General features: G+C 37.6%; 1 non-coding gene across 1 annotated transcript; it reads right to left on the minus strand.

The window, feature by feature from the left end:
• Positions 1-3,479: 3,479 nt before the first annotated feature.
• Positions 3,480-3,586, minus strand: LOC141682950 (small nucleolar RNA R71). The gene has a single exon (XR_012560019.1). It is a non-coding gene; the product is annotated as a small nucleolar RNA R71 (small nucleolar RNA).
• Between the last annotated feature and the right edge of the window lie 13,801 nt (positions 3,587-17,387).

Raw genomic sequence — 17,387 nt, forward strand, 5'->3', positions numbered from 1 at the left:
ATTACTCAACCCAATATGATAATAATTATCTACCCCGTACAATAATTACCCAATCCAATTATGTTTTCTATCACCAAGCTCATACTACATATTGAGTTTAACCCCAACAAAACATGATTCCGGAAAATTATTAAAATCCTTAACAAAATACAAGAGATCTAAACTTGGATCAATTAAATGCAGATGTATTAAAGTAGGTAAAAGCCAGCAATCCAAGTACGATGCAGAATTTTTAATTTTGACTCGCAATGTGAGCTCCTTTAACGATATTTTCCATCTTTTCGAGAGAAAACGGGTTTGCAATGCTACTTTGGCATCTAAAAATGATACTCCCTCTGTACAATTGAGTTCTATACAAATGAAATGAGCACGGAGGTTAAGAAAAAGTATGATTTAGTGGAAAAAAGAAATAAAAAAAAGTGGATAAAGTAATGAGACCAATCAATATTTAATATATAAAGTGGGTTTAGTGGAAGAAAGTAGTGTAATTAATTTTTTTTACGAATGTTCTTTCATGTGCCCATGGACAGGGGCGTAGCCAATCTATAGTCAGCAGGGGCGGCTGACCCCACTGAACTTATAATTTTTCTAATATATATGTATAGAAAAAAATATTTTCCTAAAAAATTATAGTGTAAATTTTATTTTTGACCCCATTCGAAAATAATAATTGTAGTAGTGTATGTTATGTGTGGATTTTTCATCACGTCAAGACATGATCAGAGTGTAGACGACAAAGCAGTAGGAGACGAGTCAAGACAGGAAGGGAAGGAGGTTGTCTTAGACGTGAACATACGAGAAGGAACTGATGAAATATAAGGGAGACTAAGTCTATAACAACCCTGATTTGTAGGAGCTAGGGCTGAACTACACGACCTAATCTTCAGCAGCAGTTACACATTTTGGAGAGAAACAAGGAGAGGATGGGCTATGAGATTTGAATGGATCGAAAAAGAAGAGATAAGGGAGGAGAAGGATAAAGCATGAAACAACAATGCAAATGAGAGACACATCATACAAGAACACACACACAAACACTATGCATAACACAAAAGCATTCACAACACAAAAACCATACACATTGCTCACACATAAACATGAACATGGTCATAAACTTCCGTACTAAAAACCTAGCATGTAGCTTAAATTCCATCTTGTTATTGATATCAAAAGTTAGTGAAATTATTTAGGTGAAGTACACAATCCCACTGGCATTTTTTACCTATTCACGGGTTTTCCTCGTCACCAATCTCTTGTGTCATTTATATTTTTGTTCTTATAAGTTTAGCTACATTACACGAATTGTTCCTAATAGTCCTTAGCAATTAACCTAAAAAAATTGATAAAAATAATTGGCGCCATCTGTTGAGTGGCATTTATGTCTTCTTATAACGCTCTGTAAAGCTTTGAATTGGTCTTTTGTACTCAAGTTGTTGGTATTTTTAACGTGTTTTTGTAGTATTTTGCATTTCAGGAATAAATAAAAGATCCAGGTGATTTAGCATTATTTTGATGCTAATATGGTGTTAGGATGGTGTCAAGAAGATTTCTCATGGAAAGGCCAACTCAAATCGACAAGAAAAGAAGAATTCGGGATTTTCTCCAGAGAGTCAGCGCGCCCGCGCTTTGATAGCATGCGGCCGCGCCCAAAGATCAAAAACTCAGCACGCCCGCGTTGTTAAAGCGCGCGGCCGTGCCAGGTCGAGATAAAAGAATCCTGATTCTCTTGTAATTCTGATTGATGGACTTCTACTTTGCATGGATTGCTATATATACATAATTTATGATCGTTTTTTAGAACGAGACGTACCAGAGCTTAAGGAGAAGGCGTAAGAAGACCGTAGAGCACAAATCAACCAAGGCGAAGAGGATTTAGTTTATTCTTGTGCTTCTTTATTTTAAGTTATAACTTTGGATGCTAGTTTTCTTGCTTGTGAACCTATACTCTTGTGTAACGTACTTGGTTTATTATTTTTTCAGTATAAAGACTACATTTATTATATCATGCTTTCATCAGAACCCACGTTGATGATGAGTCCGATTATGGGCTAATCATTATCGTGGGTATCTCACGGATTTATTTATGGATTTCCTTAGTTAATTTGTTTTGATGCCTTAGTGTGAGGTGATTGTATGATATCCTAGTATTGGTTGTGCTTATTCGTCTTATGAGTGTCGCAAACTTATAAGATAATGTGTTAATCTCTAATGAAGCGAAAGTGAATTTAGGGGTTTAGAACTTGCCATGCTAGCATAGGTTCATGTATTTGATATGCATGATTCATAGGTAATTTTAACCATCTTACTTGCCCTATGTAATCATGATAGATGACTTGTGCATTAAACCATTATGTTGTCAAATTCTATAGACATATAGAGTCTCAATACAATTGGTGTCTATTCAGCTTCTATCTCTTTTGTGGATGTCTGGTAGTATGGTATTCGTGCAACGAAAGTTGGCATTTATCAGTTTCGTGTTATCTGATTAGTGTCATCACCATTGCATGCTAAGGTTAAGAATGAAAAGGCTATTGAATGAAGTACTTAATGAAGTTAGAATCCCATGTTTGTGTCATATAGTATTCAACACTCTTTTAATTCTCTTAGTTAATGTTCTTTAGTATAATCTCTTAGTTAAGCGTAGTTAAACAACCTCAATTTATTATTCATCTTAGCATTGGATAATAACCATACCGTTGCTGCATAAGTACATTGATTAAAATTAACTTAAACCAGTCTCCATGGGAACGAACTAGAATTAATTCTATATTACTTGTGATCATGTATACTTGCATGAATATTAGCGCGTGTTATAGCCCTAACAAGTTTTTGGCGCCGCTGCCGGGGACTTGTGGTTAATTTTTAGTTTATGTGTTTGTCATCATTGGTCATTAAAGTTCATTGACTCAGACATTGTTACTTACTTGTTTCCTTGTCGTGTTTCAGGTACTCTAGCGAGCGTGTATGCATACGCGTTCTCAGTCTCATAAGAGAATACTGGATCAAGCTGAGGAAGAAGTTGTAGTAGCTAAGGAAATTTCGAGGAAGTTCTTGTCGAGGAGAAAGTTGAAGAAGAATCATTTATTATAATTGGAGAACCAGAAGCGAATCTGAAGGCTTTGATGGATTACTCTCAACCGAAGATAAATGATATTCGGTCTAGCATTATTCGACCAGCCATCTCGGCTAATACCTTTGAGATCAAGTCGAGCACGATTCAGATGATACAGAATTCAGTTCAGTTTGGGGGTTCTCCGACAGAAGACCCCAACATGCACATCAGAGATTTCATCGAGATCTGCGACACTTTCAAGTTCAATGGAGTTTCTGAAGATGCTATTAAGTTGAGGCTTTTCCCATTCTCTCTGTGGGATAAAGCTAAGTGATGGTTACATTCTCTACCACCAGGGTCTATCACTAAATGGGAGGATCTTGCTCAAAAGTTCTTAACTAAATTCTTTCCTATGGCGAAGATTGCGGAAATCAGAAACGCACTTACTCAATTTGCTCAGCAATCTGGAGAGTCTTTATGTGAGGCTAGGGATCGCTACAAGGAGATGCTGAGAAAGTGTCCTCACCATGGGATGCCTGACTAGATGATCATTAACTGCTTCTATAATGGTTTGGGTGCTACTTCTAGACCTATGCTTGATGCAGCATCAGGAGGAGCCTTGTGGGCTAAAAGCTACGATGAAGCTTATGAATTGATTAAACTAATGGCTATGAATGAATACCAGAATCCTACTCAGAGACTATCTCAGGGCAAGGTAGCAGGAACTCTGGAGTTAGATGCAGCTACTGCTATAGCTGCTCAGCTTAAAGCTTTGACGATGAAGGTGGATTCTTTGGCTAATTATGGAGTTAATTAGATCACTAGTGTCTGTGACTGTGAGCTTTATGCTGGTACCCATGAGATGGAGCAGTGTGTTATTTCTAATGAATCAGCTCAGTTTGTGAGCAACTTTCAGAGGTCGCAGCAGCCTGTGCCATCCACCTATCATCCTAACAACCACAATCATCCTAACTTCAGTTGGAGCAATTCTCAAAATGCGGTTCAACGGCCTTATCAGCAATATCCAGCAAAGCAGTACAACCCTCCTAGTTTTCAGCAAGCGCAATATGCACCAAGACAACAACTCCATCTGCAACAGTCTAATAAAAAATCTGAATTGGAGGAGTTCAGGCTCATGTGCAAGAGCCAAGCGGTTTCTATCAAGACCTTGGAAAATCAAATGGGACAAATTTCCAATGTCTTGCTAAATCGTCAACCTGGTACACTCCCTAGTGACACTGAAGTGCCAGGAAAGAGGGAAGCTATGGAGCAGGTAAAGGCAATTACATTGAGGTCTGGGAAGGTTGCGAATCCCGAAAAATCCTAAATTTTGGAAGAAGAAACTATGGTTGAAGAAGAAGTGCAGAAGGAAGCAAAAGTGGAACCAAGGAAGACTACTGTTGAACACACTCCTCCTGAGGGTAATACAGGGGAGAAGCAGATCTATCCTCCACCTCCTTATCCTAAGAGGCTGCAGAAGAAAAATCTGGATAAACAGTTTGAGAAGTTTCTAGAGGTGTTCAAGAAACTTCATATCAACATACCTTTCGCTGAAACTCTTAAAAAAATGCCTAGTTATGCAAAGTTTATGAAAGGTATTCTCTCTCGGAAGGTGAAGCTTGATGACTTAGAGACCGTTGCTCTCACAGAGGAATGTAGTGATGTCCGGCAACAGAAGTTGCCTCTGAAGCTCAAAGATCCTAGAAGCTTTACTATTCCTTGCACCATTGGAAAAGTGTCATTTGACAAATGCTTATGTGACTTGGGAGCTAGCACCGATCTGATGCCCTTGTCAATCTTCAAGAAGTTAAACTTACCTGATCCAAAGCCTACTTATATGACCTTGCAGTTGGCCGATTATTCTATTATATACCCACGAGGCATTGTGGAGGATATTTTGGTCAAGGTTGATAAACTCATATTTTCGAGCTGATTTTGTAATTCTTAATTTCGAGGAGGATAAGAAGATTCCCATAATCTTGGAAAGACCGTTCTTGGCTACTAGTTGAACCTTGATTGATGTGCAGAAGGGTGAGCTTACTATGCGAGTGTTGGATCAGGATATAACTTTCAATGTGTTCAATGCCATGAAATTCACTACAGAAAATGAGGAGTGTTTAAAAGTGGAGTTGGTCGATTCTGTGGTTACTTCAGAACTTGATCAATTGCTAAGGTCTGATGTCTTAGAGAAGGCCTTGTTGGAAAATTCAGATAGTGAAGATGACGAAGGTGACGAGCAGTTGCAATATCTGAATGCTTCTCCCTGGAAGCGAAAGATGGATATGCCTTTTAAATCTCTTGGAATGGAGGAACTGAAAAAATCTCCAAAGCTCCTCAAGCCATCTATTGATGAAGCTCCTACACTTGAGCTTAAATCATTTCCTGAACACTTAAGGTATGCGTTTTTAGGTGATGCATCTACTTTGCCTATGATTATTGCATCTGACCTTTCAGGTAGTGATGAGAAAAAACTCTTAAGAATTCTTAGAGAGTTCAAATCGGCAATTGGTTGGACTATAGCAGATATTAAGGGAATCAGACCTTCTTATTGTATGCATAAAATTCTTCTTGAGGAAAGTAGTAAGCCTACTGTTGAGCAACAGAGAAGGCTCAATCCAATCATGAAAGAAGTTGTGAAGAAGGAAATTCTCAAATGGCTAGATGCAGGGATCATCTATCCTATTTCTGACATTTCTTGGATGAGTCCAGTTCAGTGTGTGCCGAAGAAAGAGGGTATCACCGTTGTAGCTAATGAGAAGAATGAGCTCATCCATACTCGAACAGTCACGGGGTGGAGAGTTTGCATGGACTATAGGAAGACGAACAAGGCCACGAGAAAGGATCATTTCCCTCTACCTTTTATTGATCAGATGTTTGACAGATTGGCTGGGCATGAGTACTATTGTCTTCTTTATGGCTATTCGGGCTATAATCAGATTTTCATCGCTCCAGAGGATCAGGAAAAGACTACTTTCACTTGTCCATTTGGTACTTTTGCCTTCAGAAGGGTTTCTTTTGGTTTGTGTGGAGCACCTTCCACATTTCAGAGATGCATGATGGCTATATTCTCTGACATTATTGGTCAGAATGTGGAGGTGTTTATGGATGATTTCTCTGTGTTTGGTGATTCTTTTGATGAGTGCTTGCAAAATCTTGGCGCAGTTCTTAAAAGCTGTGTTGAGACCAATCTGGTTCTCAACTAGGAAAAATGTCACTTTATGGTGTGACAGGGCATTATTCTTGGGCACAGGGTCTCTAGTAAGGGTCTTGAGGTGGACAAAGCCAAGGTGGGGGTCACTGAAAATCTTCCTCCACCAATTTCTGTTAAGGGAGTTCACAGCTTTCTTGGTCATGCGGGTTTCTATAGGCGGTTCATCAAGGACTTCTCTAAAATCTCTAAACCCTTGTGCAATCTTCTAGAGAAGGATGTCCCATTCAAGTTTGATGACGAGTGCCTAGCTTCTTTTGAGTTCTTGAAGAAGAGTTTGATCACGGAACCTGTCATAACTGCACCTGATTTGAATGAACCTTTTGAGATGATGTGCGATGCAAGTGACTATGCAGTTGGAGCAGTTCTTGGGCAGAGAAAGAATAACATACTTCATGTGGTTTACTATGCTATTAAGACCCTCAATGGTGCTCAACTGAATTATACTAGTACTGAGAAAGAACTTTTGGCCATTGTCTATGGTTTTGAGAAGTTTCGATCTTATTTGCTTGGGACAAAGGTGACAGTTTTCACTGATCACGCTGCTATTTGATATCTCGTCTCGAAGACGGACTCGAAACCTAGACTTATTCGATGGGTTCTTTACTTCAGGAATTTGAGTTGGAGATCAAGGACAGAAAGGGTATTGAGAATCAAGTCGTTGATCATCTCTCTCGTTTGGAAGATCCAAGTGTAACTTCACAAAATATGACATGGATTAATGAATCTCTTCCCGATGAGCAGTTATTTGGAGTGCAAGAAGAAGAACCATGGTTTGCAGACATTGTGAACTACCTTGTGAGTAATATTTTTCCTCACGACTTGTCTTCTGCTCAAAGGAAGAAGTTTCTTCATGAGGTGAAGTGGTACATGTGGGATGAGCCATTTCTGTTCAGGCAAGGAGCTGACCAAATTATCAGGAGATGCATTCCGTACATCGAAACGGGGGGGGGGGGGGGTCTTGCGAGATTTCCATTCGACTGCAGTGATGCCCTCAATCTCGGGGTTAGGAAATGAGGACCCACACACCTTTAATCTAATAATTAAATAAGCATAAACCCCGATTAACTACTAACATGATCAAACAGGATAAAGTATGAGACAAGATTACAACTACCAATCATAAAATATAACTTACAACCCCAAAATAATATCAAACAAACATAATCGATTCTGGCTTGGAACCGACAGATAACCCATTGTATCTTTACAACCTTCTGGCTAAGCGCTTTCTCACTCAAAAACACCACTACCTGCTTTGGCAACCGGAAGCCCTCAATACGGTAGGGACCACCAGGTACGCTCTTACGAGCAGTGCGCCTAAGCCTAGCAATATTCTTGCTTAACTGCCATGGTTAGATTAAAACAAAATATATGAGTATAAAACTTAGCAAGTAACCATAAAGCAGTTCTACGATATAAAATCCACAATATACTTTACCAATGTCAGGGCATTCTACTTTATTTGTTCTAGGTGGCAGATTTCCATCTTTTGGGTTAAGGAAGGGTTATGAAGGAAAATGTGGGGCTTTCAAGGAACCAGGCTCAAAGCAGGGTGAAAGCCGACATTCATCACGAATCATTAAAGGATCAGAACAGATCTTTCAGAAAGGAAAGCGATAATATTTTCATTATATGGAATCAATTATATGATCAACAGATTAGAATCAGGGTTCACGAGCTTTAAGCTTCATAATATCACAATCAACTCTTTTCACAACAATATAAACTATTTTTCATTTTCAAAGATTCAATTACTGAACAGGAAGTTTCAGTTCCATTTTAAGTAATCAATATAGAACCCTTGATTGGATCACTTTATCTTTCATTTCATTATAATACGGGTGATCAGCCCGTACCGACCTCCATCTGGATTTGCTTGGGATAAAGGTGACAGTTTTCATTGATCACGTTGCGATTTGCTATCTCATCTCGAAGAAGGACTCGAAGCCTAGATTGATTCGATGGGTTCTTTTGCTTCAAGAATTTGAATTAGATATCAAGGACATAAAGGGTACTGAGAATCAAGTCGTTGATCATCTCTCGCGTTTGGAAGATCCACGTGCAACTTCACAAGATAGGACATTGATAAATGAGTCTTTTCCCGATGAGCGGCTGTTTGGGATGCAAGAAGAAGAGTCGTGGTTCACAAACATTGTGAACTACCTTGTGAGTAATATCATGCCTCCAAACTTGTCTTATATTCAAATGAAGAAGTATCTTCATGAGGTGAAGTGGTACATCTGGGTTGATCCATATTTGTTTAGGTAAGGAGCTGAGCAAATCATCAGGAGATGTATTCCGTACAGCGAAACAGGGGGATCTTGAGAGAGTGTCATTCGACTGCGTACGGAGGCACTATGGTGGAGAGAAGACAACAGCTCGTGTCCTTCAAGCAAGATTCTTCTGGCTTACATTATTTAAGGACACCCATCATTTTGTTTTGAAGTGTGACCGATGCCAGCGTATGAGTAATATATCCAAGAGGGATGAGATGCCTCTTAATGTGCTTTTCAAGGTTGAGGTCTTCGATGTTTGGGGAATTGACTTCATGGGACCATTTGTCTCGTCTTGCAATAATCAGTATATTTTGTTGGCAGTCGATTACGTCTCGAAATGGGTTGAAGTCAAAGTTTTTCCGATAAATGATGCGAAGGTAGTGCTTAATTTTCTTCATAAGCAGATATTTACAAGATTTGGGACTCCAAGAGTCATAATCAGTGACGAGGGATCGCATTTCTGCAATCGCAAATTCACTGCTATGATGCAAAGGTATAATGTGAATCATCGCATTGCTACAACCTACCATCCTCAGACTAATGGTCAGGCTGAGGTGTCTAACAGAGAGATAAAGAGTATTCTAGAGAAAGTTGTGTGTCCATCAAGGAAGGATTGGTCTTTGAAGCTTGATGAAGTTGTTTGGGCGTATAGAACGGCATACGAGACTTCATTAGGAATGTCACCGTTTCAGTTGGTTTATGCTAAGGGGTGTCATTTTCCTATGGAGCTCGAACGTAAAGCGTATTGGGCTTTGAAGAAGTTGAACCTTGATTTGGATGCAGCTGGTAAGAGAAAAATGCTTCAATTTAATGAACTCGATGAATTTCGACTTCAAGCATATGAGAACAATAAAATGTACATGGAGAAAGTCAAGAGGTGGCACGATAGGGGTTTGGTGCTTAAATCATTTGTATCGGGGCAGCAAGTTCTTTTGTTCAACTCTCGTCTCCGTCTTTTTCCTGGAAAATTGAAGTCGAGGTGGTCAGGGCCGTTTATTATCAAAATTGTGTTTCATCATGGAGCTGTGGAAATTTTTAATAATGATCCAGGCCAAGCGTTCAAAGTGAATGGACAGAGGCTGAAGCTTTACTATGGAAATACTGTAAACTTGTGAGGTATTTAGTGCCGTTTTATTGTATACTTGATCTTGAGATTCTATGTCAAGCTAACGACGTAAACCAAGCACTTTTTGGGAGGCAACCCAAGTTTGTTGTACATAGTAGATAGAGGAAGAAGAAAATAAGGAGAAAAACATAAAAAAATCAGAAAAAGAAAAAAATTGGAGTTCAACTACAGAACCACGGCGCGTCCACGCTAAAGAGCGGGGTGGCTGCACTGAAAGGTCAGTAACTGCGCACGCCTGCACTGGTATGTGGGGCGGCCATGCTGAGTCACTGTAGTTGAAAAAAAAATAAACAGCATTTAAAGAAAAATCAGGGCTTTCATTACAATATCAATTCAAACCCGATTTTTACTCTTCCATATCCCATATTTCCCTCTCCAAATCAATTTCCATCACTCCATTATTCCCATTATTCCCATAATCAATTCCCACTTCTTTTCCATAACTAATTCTCTCCAAATTCCTATATATACATACACTTATACACAACTCCTCCATCACTTCTCCACTGATTCTTCGAGTGTGGGTGGTGTGAGGCCCAGGTTTTCAACTCCCAAGGCTGAGGTGGAGTATACGAGGCTACTTTCGAAGCCTATAGCCAAGGAGCGTGGTTTTCTCCCATCAGGGAAATATGGTAAGTTGTTGGAGATGATATTGGAGATGGGTTGGGTCACTTTTTGTGAGACACCCGATATTGTGCCCATGAGTGTGGTGCATGAGTTCTACGCGAATGCTAAAGCGGAGAAGAACGGTTTCACGGTGGTTAGGGGGATGACGGTGGAGTATAGTGCTGAGGCTATTTGTAGAGTGACTGAGCAGCCCGAGAGGAGGCCCGAACATGAGAATTGGAATGAGAAGACTCCAGAAGAGTTTCACTTAGATTTGATTGTTGCTACCCTGTGTGTGCCTGAGACTCATTGGAAGTTCAAGAATGGCACGAATGAGTATGCCACTTTCCCTGCATCGTGCATGAACAGGTTTGCATGTGCATGGAATTCTTTTATTTGTGCTAACTTCATGCCATCTTCTCACGTGCATGATGTTACTGTGGAGCGTGCACGTTTGTTGTGGGGGATTCTTCAGGGAGACTATGTGGATCTTGGGATGGTGATTCATCAGGGTATTCTGAGGTTCTTGCGATGGAGTACTACGGGTTCTATACCCTATGCGTCCATTGTGACAAAGCTGTGTATGGTGGTTGGAGTTCATTGGCCCGCACACGAACAGTTGCAGCTCCCGAGTGCCCCTATCGATAGTTCGACGCTGTTGATATTAGTGTTTGTACCTTAGAGACAACACTATTATGTTTATATAACGAAATATTTGGATTATTAATTATGATTCTATGGATTATTCTTTAGTAATTTATTATATCTTTATTTTCTGTGATAAAATGTTAGATTAATAAATGTCCTTGGAATAAGATATGTAAATCTATATCTCTAAGTACGTGACTTAGAAATGAGATTATGAGAATAGTATTGATATTTCTAAAGGTCCCTAGTCAAGTATTATTGTTAAGGGACGATAATAAATACGTTGAGACTAGTGTTTTTGTTGACTGATGATCATATATCATTGATCATAGATATGGTGATATTAAAGTCAAAATACAAGCACATGTATTAAATACATGGTGCTGGATTGACGCGTTGTGAGATACTACATGTTTAATGTGTCATAGGTTAATCTCACAGTGATAATGATGTATTGGTCCTTAGACCTGAAATCATTATATTTCTATATGAGAATTAATATACTTTGATATTATTGAAAGTTATCCTTAACCGGGTAATCATAAAAGTATACATTGGGTATATTATGAATCGTATGAGAAATATGAATGATCTAGATGGGATTTAGCCCTCCTTTATTTTGAAGGAGTGATATTATTGGCCTCTTGATTGAGTAAGAGTATAAAATGTATGGTCGTGCTCAAATAGTGATTTATTTAATAGTTTACTCATTGATCAAGGAAATAAGGATTAAATATTTGTAGAGGATGACACAATGCATGCCTCGAGTTTGATCTATAATATAAGGCTAAAGGGATTATATTATATTGTACATTATTCACGAAAGATTTAATTGAATCACCAATTATTATTATTACTAGATACCACTCATTGTTTATAATTTTATTATTGGAAAATAAAATTATTGCCAACGTAATAATAACCTAAAGGGTCACACACAAAGAACGTTTAAACAGAATATTATTTAAATTATTAATTTAAATATTTATTATTATTAATCAAATTTAATTATTAAATTAATTAAGTGAGACTCGATTAATTGTATATATATTAGAATTCGAATTTAATAATAATATAAACCCAAAAATCAGAATGGGTCTTTTAGAAGCTCAATAGGTTTAGGGTTAGGCCTTAATCCTCTCTCTCCTCTATATATACATTAAGATGTATAATTTTAGGGTTGGTTGTTGTATCATGTTTTGGAGAAAAACCCTAGCAGCTCTACATCATAATGAGGTTAGAGAGAGAAAGAGAGAGACGAAGGCAACCAAATCGGCTAGTACCAGCTCCGGTGATTGTTGGACGATCGGACGTTCGTGTGGATACCTTTAGAGAGCAGATCTTCGCAAGGAGGGCTACTGTGGTTCATCAAGATAAGAACGTTCATCATATTTGGACGGAAAGCTTTATTAAGGTACATGATCTTATTCTCCATAATCATCCGTTCATTATACAGACGGAAAGCTTTATTAAGGTACATGATCCTATTCTCCATAATCATCCGTTCATTATACATAGATCCTGAGGTAGAAATTCAAAAATTTTGTTATTCCATTGCGTTTTTATACACGGATCCCTAACAATGGTATCAGAGCTATGTGTATAATGGGATGATTTGGTTACGTTTTTGATAGTTTTTCAATATAATAAGCATGAATCAGATATGTCATGTATGTATATGATACGATTTATGTGTGAGATTTTATATGCATGTTGTTATGTTGATTTATGATCGAACTGTTATGTAGAGCTTTATGTATATTCACGTAATGTTTACGTATATGATGATACTAACACGTTATATTATGCCATGGCTGATTAGTATACAATTTGTATGTTATGCATGATATCTGGTTTAAGATAGTGATCTAAACTGTTGGCCAGATGGTGTATTAAAATGATCTGTTCCACGGGGAATGATTAGTGTGTATATGATACATACTTCTGTAACTGCATATGATGAAGTAGGGGTAGAGACTGGTTCAGATATGATTTGTAATTCTGAAATTGAGATTTCTGTACTAGACTGGTCTTCCGTTGATGCACAGAACTGATTATCCGTTGAAAGAGTTATCCGTTGATGGATTTATTCGTTGATGGTTTAATCCATTGATAAATTTATCCATTGATGGTTTTATCCGTTGATTGTTTAATCCGTTGATGGATTTATCTGTTGATGGATTTATCCGTTGATAGATTTATCCGTTGATAGATTTATCCGTTGATGGATTTATCCATTGATGGTTTTGTATTATTTGTTGATGGATTTATCCGTTGATGGCTTTGTATTATCCATTGATGGATTAGTGAATTATCCGTTGAAACTGCATTTGATGCAGTAGTGGCAGAGGCTGGTTAAGATATGATCTTTCATCCCGAAATTGAGATTTTTGTACTAGACTAGACTTCCAAAATTAAAAATTTCTCTTTTAAGATGACCCCAGCCCGGGTCTGCCGCCCACGGATCCTTCCCGGGGCTGCCTCCCCCGGAACCCTGCTATATTTTGTTTTTCTCAAGTTCTTTATTTGTTTACTTGAGCATGGTGCTGGTTATGGCCTTAAGACCTTTAGATTAAATTTATGGTTTTGGTTTTATAAATATGACTTGCATGTCATTTTCATTATTCTTGTAATTATTTAACCTCGAATGTAACTCGAGTTTTCTTATGTAAGTACATTAGTATAGGTTGTTTATTGTAATGTACTTCAAGAATGCATGATCCAAGAGGAGAAGCAACTATCGAGAGAAGAAGAATGAAGATTTGTAATTGTATTTATATTATTCGCCATAGATTGACCTTGATCCTTTCATTAGCTTGGAAGGATCACATAGGATAAAGGCCATAACCAAGCACGTTTACATACCGCACTTTACATTGATGTATGAATGTATGTATAGAATAGTTAATGATGCTTGCTTTAATTAGATTAATCATGCATGAATGTATATATTAGATACGTCACCCATGCCATGCCTGCTAAACAAGATAAAATATGTAACGACTCAAGATTTTAAAATTTACAAACGATTATGAGATTCTCGTGTTTATGAAACACGGAATGAAATATGAATATTCTTTATTTCCGACATGGGGTGATTTTGTCAACAACGGGTTCATTGAACTTGTAAGGTTGTGGGTTTTAAGCGAGACCGGTGTGACTCCTCCACTACCTGGAAATCAAACTATTGACGAGTATTGATTTGAAGTATTTTATTCAAAAAAAAATTGGGAATCTCTTTATGATGGGATCATGATTGTTATAATACTAACAAAACCCTAATGCTTATATTAAGTTGTTTAGATGCCTTCCAATATGTCTAGCGTGTTAACCCCTAGATCGATAAGGAGTGGATTCGCCAGAGCGAAGTACTCCCATCTATCGTGGGACAGTGTGTTGAAGTATATGATAGGTTTTAGACCTTTGGGTTTGACTTAACTAAGTTACCACAATAGGATTGTGAACTTAGAGGCATAGAGTTTAGTGAGATTTATTGGATAAATATGAATAAATGTTGTTCCACCAAATTATCCATGAGTTATATAGTTGATATAATTGACAAATGTTGTCTACTTTTATTTCACAAATTGCAAATATTACATTAGAGATTAATTAAATCTCTTAATTAATAAAATCTAGGGCTATTATTGTGTGTGGATTTTTCATCATGCCAAGACATGATCAGAGTATGGACGACAAAGCAGTAGGAGACGAGTCAAGATATGAAGGGAAGGAGGTTGTCTCAGACGTGAACATACGAGAATGAACTGATATAAAAGAGACTAAGTCCATAATAACCCTGATTTGTAGGATCTAGGGCTAAACTACATGACCTAATCTTCAGCAGCAGTTACATGTATTGGAGAGAAACAAGGAGATGATGGGCTATGAGATTTGAATAGAACGAAAAAGAAGGGACAAGGGAGGAGAAGGATAAAGCTTGAAACAACAATACAAACGAGAGACACGGCATACAAGAACACATACACACAAATACTCTGCATAACACATAAACATTTACAACACATAAACGATAAACATTGCTCCCACATAAACATAAGCATGGTCATGAACTTTCTTACTAAAAACCTAGCATCTATCTTAAATTCCATCTTATAATTGATATCAAAAGTTAATAAAATTCTTTAGGCAGGGTACACAATCCCACCCGCAGTTTTTACCTAGTCACGGGTTTTCCGCGTCACCAATCTCTTGTGTCATTTATATTTTTGTTCTTATTAGTTTAGCTACATTACACGAATTGATCCTAATAGTCCTTAGCAATTAACCTACAAAATTTGGTAAAAATAGTGTATTTAATTTTGACCCCAGTGACCGGAGTTCCTGGCTATGCCCCTGCCCATTGGCACACAATAAGCTCAAAAATTAAAAACTTCAGTACTTTTGGTAACTTTTTAAATGAGACATTCAAAGAAGGAAAATGTATAGAAATGAATGTGACAAAGAGATTAGAACTTTATGGATGAGTTCATCAAGAAGTGTGATGATTATGTCTTATTTGAACTCAGCCACCCAGGTGTGATTCTCACTTTCTTCTTTGTTGAAGATTCCCTTAACCCCTCTGGAGAATGCAACCCGAACCCTTTGTTTATATACTATAATCTATGTACATTTAACAAGGCGCTTCTTGACTTTTTTGTGTTATTTCTGAGTCTTCTCCGATAAGAAACTTAACCAATTTAAATGTGCGGTATACTTGTAGCAGAAGCCAGTTTCAAAACATTGAAAACAATATTCTTCTCTCCGTCCCACTTAAAGTGCTCATTTTATTGTTCAGTGTTCAATATTTTTTAATTTTGACTAAAAATTTAAATTAATATACTTAATTTTTTTAAAATGCAAAAATTACATTTTAACACAATTATCTATATACTTTCTTTTTTTTGGAAAGCAAAATATATAAGGGACAAAGCCCAAACAATCTATCATTACATAATAAACCCAATTGGAAAATGGGTTCAATAAACCAAATCTTAATAACCAAACCAACCCACTACAACTTCAAGCCTAAACACAACAATAACTTAATAATAATAATAATGATAAAACTAAAAGGACTGCTTGGAGGCCTAAACATCCTTACAGCAACTCTTCATATTCTCTAAATCAAAGCTCCATGGATGCATCCCCCTCCTGAGCTTCCCCATTACCTCCAACAACAACTGTAGCCGGAAGGCCAAATACTACTTCCAGATCAACAAACTCAGCAGCATCTTCATTGCCGTTAGCAGCACCACCATCAACAGCCACATTACCTTGCATGCTCAGACCTTTAATTTCATTGTTTCCATCATCCATAGGAAGAACCTCCTCTTGAAGATCAACAACCTCATCTTAAAGCAAAGTAGGTTCAAGTTCTCCTTGCCTTACAGCTCTGAACCTTCGCTCAATACCACCCAAACCCATATCTAAATTTCATAACTCCTCTACTCTGCCAAAAACCTCTTCAATTATCACCATCTGCTTCCAGTGATGTGCATCATACTCAGCTAGATAAGCAGCCAAAGCATTAGCTTCCCTGTCAACAAGCCTCAATTCACATTTGTAATTCTTTTCAGCCTTACATTGATTCAACTGCCACAAAATATGAGCATACTGAGGCCAACCTCCAACCATCGTAGAGTTGTACAACTCCCAATAAGCATCTATATGATCTGTCTCCAAAATAATTTTCTTATAGCCCTTGTAATATGATTCCTTAAGACCCTCCATCAAAGCATGAAACTCACTTTCCCTCTGATCCTCAAAACCCAAGAAACCCGTAGTCATATGGAGAATATCTCCAACTCCATCTCTAAATACAGTCCCAATCCCAGAGTGGTTACCACTCGGCAACGCTTCTTTCAAAAAGAAGTTGTGAACATTACACTTGATTACCCCTTTACTAGGCATCAACCATCTAGCATTAACGTTAATATTCTCATATTCCATTGAAAGACTAACAAGAAACCCTAACTAGACTAACCCTCTCTTTTTTAATTGATATAAGAAAGGGACTTATGATGCTAAAACAACAGTATACAGTACACTATTATATATATGACTACCAATGAGCCCCCTCAAGTACTGTCATAAAAACCCTATAGACTCAATTTATCTCCCCAAGTGAACGTTTAGTCTCCCGAGGAAAATCTGTTAGCTTTTTCATTTGCCCAAGTTAACATAATGATCCTATAAAAATAGTAATTATTTCTAAAGCCCTATAAAACTCTATAAACCCTAATCTTAATAATTAAATTCACACTCCAAAAATACCATACCTCTAAATTTACTACCACTTTAAATTTGCATGCATGACAAATTCAAAATTAACTTCGAACTCCACTTATCTCCAAGCTTTCCCAAAAGCACCTCTTCTTGCATTTCCATCTGCCACTACATTCCATTCTCTGTTGACATGATTCACTTGGACTTTTAAAATATTGCAATTCCATAACCTATTATGAA

This window comes from Apium graveolens, chromosome 1, assembly GCF_009905375.1.
Source record: "Apium graveolens cultivar Ventura chromosome 1, ASM990537v1, whole genome shotgun sequence".
Lineage (NCBI taxonomy): Eukaryota > Viridiplantae > Streptophyta > Magnoliopsida > Apiales > Apiaceae > Apium > Apium graveolens.